The sequence below is a fragment of the Pogona vitticeps genome, chromosome 2 (genome assembly GCF_051106095.1).
Source record: "Pogona vitticeps strain Pit_001003342236 chromosome 2, PviZW2.1, whole genome shotgun sequence".
NCBI classification, from domain to species: Eukaryota; Metazoa; Chordata; class Lepidosauria; order Squamata; family Agamidae; genus Pogona; species Pogona vitticeps.
In genome coordinates, this window is record NC_135784.1 from 8,567,364 (window position 1) to 8,581,130 (window position 13,767).

The 13,767-nt window shown below is 47.5% G+C and overlaps 1 protein-coding gene across 16 annotated transcripts in view; it reads right to left on the minus strand.

Annotated features, from left to right (window-relative positions):
- LOC144587375 (uncharacterized) overlaps positions 1-8,294 on the minus strand; it is a 73,188-nt gene extending 64,894 nt beyond the window's left edge. For 4 of the 16 annotated variants that reach the window (XR_013542527.1, XR_013542531.1, XR_013542526.1 and 1 more), the window contains exons 1-3: positions 7,983-8,102; positions 6,473-6,587; positions 5,409-5,498 (exon numbers count right to left, since the gene is read on the minus strand). The gene's annotated coding sequence lies outside the window, so the exon portion shown is untranslated. Of the gene's footprint in view, positions 1-5,408; positions 5,499-6,176; positions 6,377-6,472; positions 6,588-7,982 lie in introns of all 16 variants that reach the window. The other 12 variants (XM_078387811.1, XM_078387806.1, XR_013542530.1 and 9 more) reach the window with 9 other exon arrangements.
- Positions 8,295-13,767: the final 5,473 nt, after the last annotated feature.

The window sequence follows — 13,767 nt, forward strand, 5'->3', positions numbered from 1 at the left end:
TACTATACGGAATAACTCCGCCTGCTGGTTGGACGCCTCGCTTATCCGGTTAGCGAGGTATGATCTACTAGCAGCCTTTACCTTAGCAAGATAAAGGTTAGTAGTGACCCTGACAGCTATCCTGTTAAAATCCGTCGGGACCTTTCTCCATTTGCGCTCTAGCCGTCTCCTGACCCGCTTCCTCGCCCGGAGGTCCCGGTTAAACCAGGGGGCCGGGCGGTCTCTGCGGCGGAGAGGGCGTTTAGGTGCGATCATGTCAACAGCCCTAGTCGCGGCATCAAACCAGCCATCTACCAGAGCCTCGACAGAAGCGCCAGCCAGGTCAGCCATAACACCTCTCATGGCATCCTGGAATCCAACCGGATCCAGTAGCCTTCGAGGGCGGACCATAACAATAGATCCCTGCTCCCTGCAGGGGGGGAGAGCCATTTTAATGGTACACTTTATTAGGTGGTGATCCGACCATGACAAGGGTACCGACTCAAGGTCAGTCACCATCGGACCACTCTCACTCCCATTGGTAGAAAAAACCAGGTCAAGTGTATGACCCCCCACGTGAGTGGGGCCGTTGACATGTTGGGACATGTTCAAGAAGGCCATGGTCTCCAGGAACTCAAGAGCTGGACCAGAGGTCTCCGCCCCCGCGTGCACGTTGAAATCCCCCAGAACCAACAGGTTCGGGGAACCCAACAGTGCCACGGAGACAAAGTCCACCAGCTCCGGTAGGGAGGTGGCTGGGTCGCGGGGAGCACGGTAGCCCAGCAAGATCCCAAGATGATGCGAAAGGCAAGGAAAGACTTTGTGGCCAGCATATGGCCAGCAATAGAAGGCAGAATAATAAAAGCTTCTTTAAATATTTTGGAAGCAGGAAACTTGCCAGAGAAGCGGCTGGCCCTCTGGATGGTGAGGGAGGGAAAAGGGTGGTAAAGGGGGACTTGGTGATTGCAGAGAAATTAAATGAGTTTTTTACATCTGTCTTCACAACAGATGACTTTGGCCCTCCTTGAATAATGAATTGAATCAGATACAAGTTATTCTACTAGGGCCACAGATGTCACCAGGAGGTCTTCTCCGGAGATCTGGAAATGGTCAACAGGGACTCAAATAGGAAGAAGAAGAAGAGGTGGCAGAAAACTATTGTGGGGGAACGCTTCTTCCCAAAGTTGCTAAGATGTTGGCTGATTTTCCAGTGCAGCAAATGCTCTCCTGGATGATGTCACAGCTGCTTCCGAGAGGAGGCCTGGCTACTACCCATTCTTCCTCTTTCTCATAGTGATAGGGAGCTAACTTCAAAGCCTTTTTTTGGGCCAATCCTAATTGCATTATGTAACTATTGTCCTATCTGAACTCTGTCAGATAGAACCAGAAAAAGAATACACTATTTTGGGCCATCGAGGCCAGCTCTTCCAGGCTGGAAGTACAAGACCCTGCCATAATATCTCCACAAAGATAAGTCAAATATTTTTCAGACCTTCCTTTTGACAAAGATAGAGCTGTTAGACCTTCTACACTCTTTGCTCTCTCTGATCTTCCTGTTTGGCCACCAATAACCATAGAAGCCCTTCACGGATTGCTGCCTTGTTGTGGCGAAGGGGCTTGAGTAATTCAGAGAAGCTATGGGCTATGCTGTGCAGGGACACCCAGGACGGAGAGGTCACAGTGGAGAGTTCTGACTAAATGTGATTCACCTCAAGCAGGAACTGCTAAGCCACTCCAGTATCTCTGCCAAGAAAAACTCATGAACAGAAACAAAAGGCTAAAAAATATTATGCTGGAAGATGAGACCCTCAGGTGGGAAGGTGTCCAACATGTTACGAAGGAAGAGTGGAGGACAAATGCAAGTAGCTCCAGAGCTAATGAAGGGGTTGGGCCAAAGCCGAAAGGATGCTCAGCTGTGGACGCGCCTGGAAGTGAAAGGAAAGTCTGATGCTGCAAAGAAAAATACTACAATACACAGGAACCTAGAATGTAAGATCTGTGAACCTTGGGAACCTGGATGTGGTCAAACAGAAGATGGTAAGAATAAACATTTTAGTGAACTAAAATGGATGGGAATGGGCAAATTTAATTCAGATTATTTTCATATCTACTATTGTGGGTAAGAATCCCATAGAAGAAATGGAGTAGCCCTCATAGTCAACAAAAGAGTGGGAAAAGCTGTAATGGGATACAATCTCAAAAATGATAGAATAATTTCAATACAAATCCAAGGCAGACCTTTCAACATCACAGTCATCCAGGTTTATGAACCAACTACCATTGCTGAAGAGGCTGAAATTGACGAATTATATGAAGACCTACAACACCTTCTAGAAGTGACACCAAATAAAGATGTTCTTGTCATTAATGAGGACTAGAATGCTAAAGCAGGAAGTCAAGAGAGAAAAGGAACAACAGGTAAGTTTGGCCTTGGAGTTCAAAATGAAACAAGGCAGGGGCTAATAGAGTTTTGTCAAGAGAACAAGCTGGTCATCACAAACACTCTTTTCCAACAACACAAGAGGCGACTCTACACATGGACATCACCAGATGGGAAATACAGAAATCAGACTGATTATATTCTCTGCAGACAAACATGGAGAAGCTGTGTACCAAACTAGCAGGATGCACCACAGTTAATAAAGATGTGCACTATTTTTGCTGGAACACATTGCACTCCAGCCATGGGGTGGTATCGGGAGTAGTAAGGTGTCCAACGTGCCTAGCAAGTTGCATTAAATTTTCCTAGCTCGCAGAGGATTTAATCATCATCCGTGGCTGCCAGAGTAGTGCTAGCAATGACGTGCTTGCTAGAGACAGCCAAGGCAGAGTGGGGGGGGGGCGTTTCCTATCACTTTTATCGTTCTGTGGGTGGTGTGCAAAAAGGAACAAAGCAGGCTAAATGTCATGTCACCAACCCTGGTGCCATAGCTCAACAGCAAGACCAGTGCACTATTTTTTTAATCATCATGAATGGAAAACTCAGCAGTGGCCAGAGAACTGGAAAAAATCAGTCTACATCCCAGCCTCAAGGAAGGGCAGTGCCAAAGAATGTTCCAACTACTGGCTGTATCTGAGCGGATGCACGGTAGAAGCCATCAGACAGACATCAAAGATTGCGATATCAGAGAGGCAATAAGGGAGCCGTTCATTACATGGCAATATCATCCAACAGAAGAAAACCAGGCAGATGTTTTAACAAAACCAGTTCCAGTGCAAAGGTACATGAAATTGTCAAAGAGCCAGGACTGAGTTCAATACACGAGTAAACTGGAGGGGGTTTGTCAGGACATTATTACCCACAACCTAGAATTTACTCTTTGTACACGAACTAACCTTTTAAAATAGAAATCCACCGTAAAACATGTGTGCAGCCACAGAGTCAGCACACAAAGCTGATGCCTCGGATTAGACAAGAGGCCATGTCTGGAAGAAGACATCAGGCAATGTACCCAGCGATGGGGGTTGTTCAAATGATGCAAGTGCTACACAATGTGATGTGGTATGGAGTGTTGTGTTGGAGGCTTGGCATCTGACGTGCTGTCCATCGCTTACAAAAAGAGTATTATGAAGTCTGTGGATTGACGTACATTGTCCTAATAGGAAAAAATCGCTTTGTGATGATCGGTTCACTGTTTCGCTTACCGATTATCGCATAGCAATGATTTTCCAACAGCTGATTGGTGGTTCCAAAATGGCCGCCGGGTAGAAAAATGGCCACCCGCTGTGTTTTCGTCCGGATTCCTCGCTCGCCGGGCAGTGAAAATGGCTGCCATATGGAGGATTTTCGCTTTAAGGTGAGTTTTAAGCCCATAGGAACACATTAAACGGGTTTTAATGCATTCCTATGGGCTTTTTATTTTTGCATAGCGACGAAATCGCTTTGCAGCAATTTTTGCTGCATGGATTATTGTCGCTATGCGGGGCACCACTGTAATTGTTTTTATTCCACTTGTTGTGAGCTGCCCAGAGTAGTCAAAGATTAGATGGTCGGGATATAAGTATAATAAATAAATATATACAAATTTGACATATATATCTGTAGATATTCGACAGTTAGAATGACTGCAGGGAGATTAGGAAAACGAACATCCACCAAATGAGGATAGAAATAAGTAAGAGTCTGGGGTCTAGATAAAGAGAGGAGTGGGAGATGGAAAGAGAGGCAGGACTTCCTCTGATCAGTTTAGGCGCATCTCGGATCGCCCAGACCAAGAGGGAAACAAGGGCCGGGAGTAGGGGATAAAGATCACCCTGCCTGGATTGATGGGGGTGCCAACCCAGTTCGGACACCCGCTTTTGCAAAAGGGCTTTTGAATAAAGGAGAGCTGCTTGGTTCCTGCATTTATGAAACAAGGGTGTGAGCATTTCTCACAACTGGGGGCTCATCCAGGATTCCAAGTCTCCTGCTGTGGTCAGCTGCTGAGAAAACAGGGAGACGCGTCCCATCGATTTCAACGGCCTACTTTCCCTGGCGGGGACCTCGGCTGTGCAGGTGAGATAACCCGAGATGTCCGACACCCCAATGAAGGAGACCGGGAAAATTTGTCGGGCACAAATCTAACAACCAGGCCACTCCGTGCTCAGACCAAGGTAAGAAGTGGGGACTGCTAAGGATTGCCTTGGTGGTTGGGATTGGGACTGATAGACATGAGTGCGAGATACGTGTCTTGGACCCAAAGGGAGTGTGGAGTCTTGATTCGCGGTTCTTTTGTCTCCGCGAGGAGTGTCCAGCCAGGAAAGAGGGGAAATGGGACAATGGAGAAAAGGGGAAATGCCGTCCCCCCACGTGGGATGTGAAGGGGAGAGAAAAGGAAGGAGAGTAGAAATAAGGACCAGGAGATGAGAGTGAGGGGGGGGGAGAGAGAGAGCAGTGGAGGACAGAACGGCAGAGGTGAAGAGAGCAAACGATTGCTAGAAGTGTGGGAAGGTTTCTGGATGGAGAAACCATGGATGCATATCTGGGAGAGGATGATGATAGTAAGAGAAGAGGCAGGAGCGGGAAGAAACCATTGCCCAGCCAAGAAAACATTCTACTGGGACATGGGAGAGAAGAGGATGGTGCTGAAAGAGAAGAAGCGTTTACGCAAAGAGGAAAGGAGAAAAGAGAGAACGTAGAACGGAAGAACCTTCCCCCACGCAGGGGTGGTGCTGGAAATGCCTTCCCAGAGGAGATGATGGGAGGGGGAGATGGGTGGACTGAGGAGACGCTGCCCCTCTTGCATCAGATGCCAAGGAAACCATACCCTCGAACACCAGCGCTCTGCACATGTTCAAAGAAGAAGTGTGGTGTCGTGGATGGAGTACCAGACTGGAAACCAGGAGACCTGGAGCCAAATCCCTTCCGGGCCAGGGAAACGGAGAGGAGAGAGAGTGTGTGTGTGTGGAGGGGCAAGGCTACGTAAGCCACCCCTTCAAATCTCACTGACCTTGCAAACGTTGGGAGGGATGTGGGATTTGGGTTCTTTCTTCTGGGTCCCCAAAACAGCAGAGAGAAATCACCTCCGTCTCACCCCTTCCTAGAGAAAAGGAGAAAGGAAAACATCAGCCTGGAGGCTTTACGGATAAAGCAAATCAAAAACATTTCCTTCTGGGATGTGCCTTCCTCGTGTTTCTATTGAACGGGGCTACATCCCCATCTCCCTCTCCCGTCAGGCGTTCACTTCTGCATTGATTTCAAAGTTTTAATGATTATATAAAAAGCCCTAAATGGTTAAGGACTTCGATACTTGGCAGAACGCCTCCTCCCACCTAGATCTACTTGTATCACTTCTTCTAGCCAGGAGGGGCGGTTGAGGATCCTTGCGCCGAGGGAGGCCCGGAAGGAAAAAACAAGAAACTGGACCTTCTCAGCAGTGGCTCCCCACCTTTGCTATCATCTCCCCTCCGAGATCTGTTTGGCCCCTTCCCTGGGCATTTTTAAAAGCCAACTTAAAACCTGGCTATTCAGGTAAGCCTTCCCTCTGGACACTAGTTAATTTTCCTTTTTATCTTCCATATTGAATGACTGTTTATTGTTGTGAAATTGTTATAAAACTGTTGCCATATTACGGTTATTTTTATTCTACTTGTTGTGTGCCGCCCAGAGTAAAGACATTGTCTAGATGGGTGACATATAAGTCTAATAAATAAATAAATAAACTTCCCTCTGACACATGCAATGAAAGTAGCAGAATACAAGAGGGTAGGTCTCTCACTGGAAAAGACGCTGATGTTGGGAAAGTGTGATGGCAAGAGGAGAAGGGGACGACCGAGGATGAGATGGCTGGACAGTGTCTGCGAAGCAACCAACATGAATTTGACCCAACTCCGGGAGGCAGTAGAAGACAGGAGGGCCTGGCGTGCTCTGGTCCATGGGGTCACGAAGAGTCGGACACGACTAAACGCAGGTCTCTCACTGTTGATTTAAAATATTTTTATCTTGCCTTTCAGATTGCTTACGTGCTTCAGAAAAAAGGAACATTTAAAAGTGAAAAACAGCAAGACTACAAACCTTACTATGATTCAAACCGAAGCTGCAATAAGGATGATAAACGAAATCAACATCGAGAAAACACCAGAGCCCCATGTGATGTAGTGGACCGGACCCTCTGTTGTCACAGGACCATCTGTAATTCGAATTGTGGTTCTTATTATTTTGGGATTATTTGTATGTGCTATACCTAGATTTTTGCCTCTGTGTGTTGCCTATTATTCAGAAAAGGCTAAACGAAGGGGAGCAGATTTAGATTTAGCATCGTTTCTATTGTCAGAATTTTAAAAAGGGGGGTAGCGATATCTGGATATAGCATGAATTAAGTTTTATTCCTGGTCTAGGGAGTAGCAAATTTTATTCTACATATTATGTTGTTAGACACATTCCTATTCTTTTGGTATTAAAATGAATCAAACCAAAACTACACTAAGGATGGTAAACAAAATCAAGCTCTAATAAAACACCAGAGCCGCATGCGATGGAGCAGACCGAGGGTTCTCACAGGACCCTTCGTTATTTTCGGTCCCTTCAAGGATCCCAACGCAGGGGGCATCTCGGCCTCCATGCCCCCTCCATGGGCCAAGGGCCTTGTGTGTTGTGGGGCTGCCCACCCAAGGCGGGCCGAGTCCAGGTCTCAGGACTTTTCTCGCTTGCTATCTTCCAACCCCCAAACTCGCTTAGGCTTCGATCTTCCCTTGGGAGCTCACCCCAAACATCTCAGGGGCTTGGAGGGGCGGCAACTGAGGGTGTGTGGGTGGGTCATGATGTCTGGGCTGCCCCTGCTGGAAAGCAAAGCGTTTTGTGATTCCCTTGATCTGGAACGGACCCTTCAGAGCCATTCACTCTGCAAAAGACCTGCCGGGAGAGGGAACACTCCAGAAGCAGAGGGCCTGGGTTGCCTTTTCTGGTCCTTCTCTCCACATGGAAAGACCGGAGCTTTTCTTGGCCTCTTTCTAAAGGCCCTTTTTGCTCCACCTTTTAAGGAGAAGCAGGAGGGCGAATCCCTAGGAGGAAGAAGGAGGATCCAGGGGGCAGGTCTTTTGCACAGCCGACGGCCCTGAATTGCACCTTCAGACCAGACCCGTTTTGGCCCTGTGAGAAGAAGGACGTCCAAGGGGAGACCCTTTCCTGGGCAGAAATTGATCTCTCTTTCAGTCTCTTCCCCCCCCCCATACGAAAGATCCTGTGGAGGAAAGTCCACCCCCTTCTCTCTCTCTCTCTCTCTCCCTCCCAAGCAATTGGGGGACGACGGAGCGGAGTCTTTCCCGGGGGGGGTCTCAACCTCCCTCTGAATATCCCCCCCCCAGTGAAGGAGGAGAGCTTGCAAGGGAGGGGGGGAGAAGAAAGCAGAAAGCCCTCCCCTTGCAAGCCAGAGCCTGCCGTGCAAACCGAGGAAGAATCTGGTTTGCGATCCGGATTGCCCGGAGGAGACCCCCCTCCCCTCTCCTTGGGGAGTCCCTTATTCGGCTTCCCCCCCCCCCGCCTCCCCAAGGAGGTTCAGCCGGAGTGAAGCAAGCGGGAAACTCACGAGAGGAGTCCTCCTGGGAAGAGCGTCCGCCTGAGACCATAGAGGTGGCGGGGGAAAGAGGGGCCAGGAGGAGAGAGATTCCCACTTCCGGTTCCTGTTTGGAAAGCGCCGCGGGGCGGGGAAGAGTGGGCGGAGGGAGGGTGAAAAGGGCAGGGGCTGTGCGGGCAGGAGGGGGGATCACGTGACCCTCGCTCGTTTCTACATCCCGACTCGGAGGAGAGAAGAGGGGACGGAACCTAGAGCTACGAGAGTGAAGAGACATGCACCCCTCGTCAGAGATCCTCCTAGAGAGTCAATCTCTCCCCCTGACAAGAAGATCGGGGGGGGGGGGTCAAGGGGGCTGTCTTCTTCCTTATAACCCCCCCAAGACAACTCCCCTTTCCTTTCTGCAGGTTCCTCCCCTCCCCTCAGCCCCCCCTCCATTCAGGAATCCGTTTGGGTTGGAGAGGCGTGATAAACCTAGAGCTACGAAAAAAGAGGAGAGGAGCTCCTCCCCTTTTTTTCCCCTTTCTCCAAACCGGAAGCGGTGGGAGTCCCCTTCTGTCCCCTCCCGTCTCTATGATCTCTCCGCGGTGGGGGGGGAAGAGGGCGCGTGCAAAGGGAGCCTCCTCGGGAGTGTCCCGCCTGGGGACCTGCAAGGAAGTGAGCCTTAGAGGGGAGGGAGCAGAATATTGGGGGGGGGGAGGGGGGTTCCTTCAAAAAAAAAAAAAAAAAGAAGGCAAATTCCAAGAGGGGAGAGAGAGAGGGAGGGGGGTCTTCTCCTTTCCCTCCAGATGGCAAATAATCCACACACACCCCATTTTCCTGGACCGACCCGAATTCCAAACCTTTCCTGCGAACTCCTCGTTGGGAATCCAACGCACACTTTCTCTGTCTCGGCCCCACTTTTCAGGCGCCCCTCCATCCCCTCCACCTTCCTCTTCCTCCCCTCCCCCCTAGGGAATAGCAGCTTTTTTCTGGGGGAACCCCAGGACCAAGAGGGAGAATCGGGCAGAGTTTGGATTAATATATATACTGTTGCCCCCTCTAGCCAAAGGCCACTCGGGGGTGTCTTGAAACGTGTGTGTGTGGGAGGGGGTGACAGGAGAAGGAAGGAAATCCTCAAAGCTAGAAAGATCTGAAGAAGGAAGATGTGTGTGCAGGGGGGGGGGGGGTCAGCTGGGAGGGAGGGGGCCGGTCACAGATCCCCCCCCAACACACACACACATACACAGAGTCTTTTTCGGACGGTTGAGGAGGTTTTCCTTCTGTGGCTCTTCTAGAGAGGATCCAGGAGGGAGGAGGGCCAAAAAAATAAATAAAATAAAAACGATGTCCTTAGGGGGCCCCTTTTATCGCTTCCTACCAAACAAACAAACAAACACAGAGAGAGAGAGAGAATCCTTTTCGGATGGTTGAGGAGGTTTTCCTTCTGTGGCACTTCTAGAGAGGATCCAGGAGAGAGGAGGGCAAAAAAAAATATTGATTTTTATCGCTTCCTATCGAAGAGGAGCAGCCTCTGAAGCAACACCAGGAAACCCAAAGGGAGCTTCATTTCCCTGAATTCTCCTCAAGATGCAAAATAACAACACGCCCCAGATTCTTTCTCTGTGAACCCCTAGATTTCAACTGCAATGGGATGCCATGAATCGAATCGTTGTTGTTGTTTTTAATTCAAAGAAGTGCTCTCTGAGCTTGCAAGTTCCCCCTTTCTGAATTGGGAGTGTGGACCCTCAACAGAGGGAGGGGGACAAGGCAGGCAACCTCCCAGAGACACACAAACACACACAAAACACAGACTGTATTTTTCCAGTGGTTTGGGAGGTTTTCATTCCGTTGGTCTCGGGGGGGGGGGATCCAGGAGAGAGGATGGAGCTTCCAAAATTTCTCCTCGAGAGGCAGAATAACAACACGCCCCAGATTCTTTCTCTGCGAAACCCTAGATTTCAACTGCAATGGGATGCCATGAATCGAATCAGGGTTCATTTCTCTTTTTTTAATTCAAGGAATTGCTTTCTGGGTTTGCCAGCTCCCCTTTCTGAACTGGGAGTGTGTCTCTTCTGTCCAGGCCTGCAGAGGGGAGAATATTTTCGACCCTTTTTTTCTCATGGTTTCCCCTTTCAGCTGCTGATGTTCTTTCTTTCAGGAGCTGACTTTGTACTTCCTCAGGAGAAAGCGGGATCTTCTGCATCCAGGCCAGAGAGCTCTGTCACGAAAGGGTGACTACTGGTTCTTTTGTATCCCAGGAAGAACAACATTAAACAGCAATGCAAAGGACCCCACCATTTCTCAACAGGCCCCACCCTTTCCCTAAGAGCTAACTGCTTTTTCAACAGAAACACAAAACATTTACAACAGGTCCCACCCTACTCTAAGAGCTACCTGGTTTATCTTGTCCTCTCTTCCCAAAAACCATAGAACTACAAATTTTTAAAGCTTTTACTAATAATGTCCTGATGTATTTTATTCCTAGTACTAAACAATGTTCAATAGTCAGTATTTCCAATAGGCATAATGTAGAAGTGAATGAGCAAGGATAGTAAAAGAGAAGGGAGAGGAAGAATTTTGGGAGAAAACTTGAGAGAGAAAAGCACATTGAATTGCTTTATTCTGAAGTGCTAGTTTTCCACAGACTCAAACAAAAAAAAAAAAAAAACCCATGTCATATCTGAGTCCCTTTATGTACAAGAGAGTGGAAATTAGCAGTTCCCTTCCTATTGGGTATTCAGATGTTACACAAAGTCACCCAGACTATGCTTTAATTCAGCATCCTTTATGTACAGAAGTCTTGGTAGCTGGACAACATAGAATCAGCCATAGCTCCAACAATTCTAGTTGGTCTTTATTTACAGAAAACAGCTTTCAGGCTATAGGCTGAAGAGCAGATCACAGTAAATAAAACTGCTTCTTATATATGAAAAAGATCAAACTCTTCAAAAAGTGTAGTGCTTGGGAAAATCTCAGAGAAAATAGGAAGTCTGAATAGTCAGAGAGAGGGGAGGGATTAGGGTGGGGCTGCCAGACAAAGGAAGAGAAAAATCTGAAGCACAGAAAATTAGCCTAAAACAGGTCAAAGCACACTTCATACTTTAGGGTCAAAATAACAATGACAACAACAAACAATACTATTTCTTAGAGAAGCACAAATCCTCAGGAACACACGAATATCACACTCACACCCATTCACAACAACGTTAGGAAAAATAATAAGGAAAATCTTCAGTATTTTCTCACCCCCTTTTCTTTGCTGTTTATTATTTTCCTGTTCCTTGGGTCCCTGCTCCTTGGGAAACCCTCCTCCTTGGGATACCCTGCTCGCTGCGCCATTTCTGTCACGAAAGGGTGACTACTGGTTCTTTTGTATCCCAGGAAGAACAACATTAAATAGCAAAGGAACTCACAAGACCCATTAATAAATGCAAAAATAAGTATACTTTATTACTATTGATTACAATTCTAAATAAAGGGGTTTCATGCATTCAGCACATTCACACCACATACATACTCAACAAAGAGAGAAGAATTCTTTATTTGCATTGTCCAAGTTCCAAAGAAAGTACAGTAGTTAGTTCCCAAAACCTTTTGGTCTCAGCAGACAGACAGGCTAACAGGCAAAACAGACAGACTAATGTTTGCCCAGACCCCTCTTCTTATATTCTATTTAAGCAGTTTTTTTAGTAGAGCATGCACAGAAGAGATTCCTTTGTCTCAGGTTGCTCACAGGGCATGCATGGTAGAGATTTCTTTAGATATATGGTCCTTATCACTTATTGTGAAGTGTGGAATGCTTAACATGTCTTCCATCATTTAGTGGACAGGTATGGAATCTGCTTTGCTCAGGAGGGTCTTCATACCAGGGTCTTCTCAATCCCCTTTACTCCCAGTGGCAGATGGCTTTTGTCAATTTAGTTCAGAATGGTAACAGTTCAAAAGTTGAATTTCTCACAATGAGAGCTTCTAGCCAGGAATACAAAGTCCCATAGTTCCTCTGGTTCTGTTGGTCTCCATCTTTGTGTCCCAACTCTGTCTCTGGTTCTTCACCTGATCCAGGCCAAACATGCACATTGATCACAGCTCTGCCCACGGATGTCCTCCCTGAGATATCTGGAAAACAAGAAAGTCTCTCCAGGTGAGGGTTTTTTGCCTCCTGGGTATAAATGTGCAGAAAACAAACAAGTGAGTCCCTTACAGATAGTTGGGGGTCTGCCCAGCTCCCCTTGATGACCTTCCTGTAGGATTCCTCAATATATTTAGGTTACCAAGCAGGGCCCAGATGTATGGACTTCAGCCTCCGTTTCTCTGCTGGGTTTTATGTTTCAAATATTTTGGAGTGCTCCAACCCTGGAGGCATTCAGGAAAAACTTGGCTCCTCACCTGGCAGATCTGCTTGGACTATATTCCTGCCTTGAGCAGGGGGTTGGACTTGATGGCCTTGTGGGCCCCTTCCTTGTAGGCCCCTTGGAGCCTCAGCTTCAGGATCTGTCCTTCTACTGAGCACTCAGGGTTGATTTCCTTCAGAATGGATAGCTTTGTTCTCCTTGCAGTCCAGATGCTGTCTAGGTTTGTCATCACTTTCCTTCTAGAAGTAGGCCTCTTAATCTCATGGATGCTGTCCCCATCTGCAGTGATCATGGAGCCCAAGACAGTAAACTCTGTCCTTCTATTTCCCAGGAGATGACGTAACCCTACTCCCCAAAATTTTTATTCCTTTGATCTTTGTGTGTTATGTAATACTAATAATTAAAAATCTAAAGAATTGAGAGCTGAGCTACAAGCTTACTGATTTCTGAAGGATCTGAGAGATGTTGATTCTTTAGTAAAGTTTGTGATTCGCAAAGCCTTCGCAAATACAAAGTTTGTGATTGACAGAAGAAGGTCGGCTTAGCCCAGTTTAGTAGTGTTTCTTATTTTAATAGGGATTAGTGTTCTCTTAAGGTCAGACTTGTTCAAGGGGCTTTCAATACACACTGTTGATGGTGACAGCAACCACAAAATTAAAAGACGCCTGCTCCTGGGGAGGAAAGCAATGACAAACCTGGACAGCATCTTAAAAAGCAGAGACATCACCTTGCCAACAAAAGTCCGAATCATCAAAGCTATTTTTCCTGTTGTGATGTATGGAAGTGAGAGCTGGATCATAAAGGCTGACCGTCTAAGAATAGATGCTTTTGAATTGTGGTGCTGGAGGAGGATATTGAGAGTCCCCTGGACTGCAAGGAGGACAAGGAGGGGAGGTGGGCAGACCCCCCAACTATCTATAAGGGACTCACTTGTGTGTTTTCCGCACGTTTATACCCAGGAGGCCAAAAACACTCACCTGGAGAGACCTTCTTTTCCAGAAATCTCATGGAGGACACCCGTGGGCGGAGCTCTCTGGCCTGGATGCAGAAGATCCCGTTTTCCCCTGAGGAAGTAGGAAGTCAGAACACCAGCAGCTGAAAGGGGAAACCGTGAGAAAAAAAGGGTCGAAAATATTCTCCCCTCTGCAGGCCTGGACAGAAGAGGCAGAGGGCCCACACTTCCAATTCAGAAAGGGGGAACTGGCAAGCCCAGAGACCGATTCCTTGAATTAAAAAAAGAAACCGATTCGATTCATGGCATCCCATTGCAGTTGAAATCGAGGGGTTCACAGAGAAAGAATCTGGGGCGTGTTGTTGTTATTTTGCATCTTGAGGAGAACTGAGGGAGGAGAAGCTCCCTTTTGGGTTTCCTGGTGTTGCTTCAGAGGCTGCTCCTCTTCGGTAGGAAGCGATAAAAATCGATATTTTTTTTGCCCTCCTCTCTTCTGGATCCTCTCTAGAAGCGC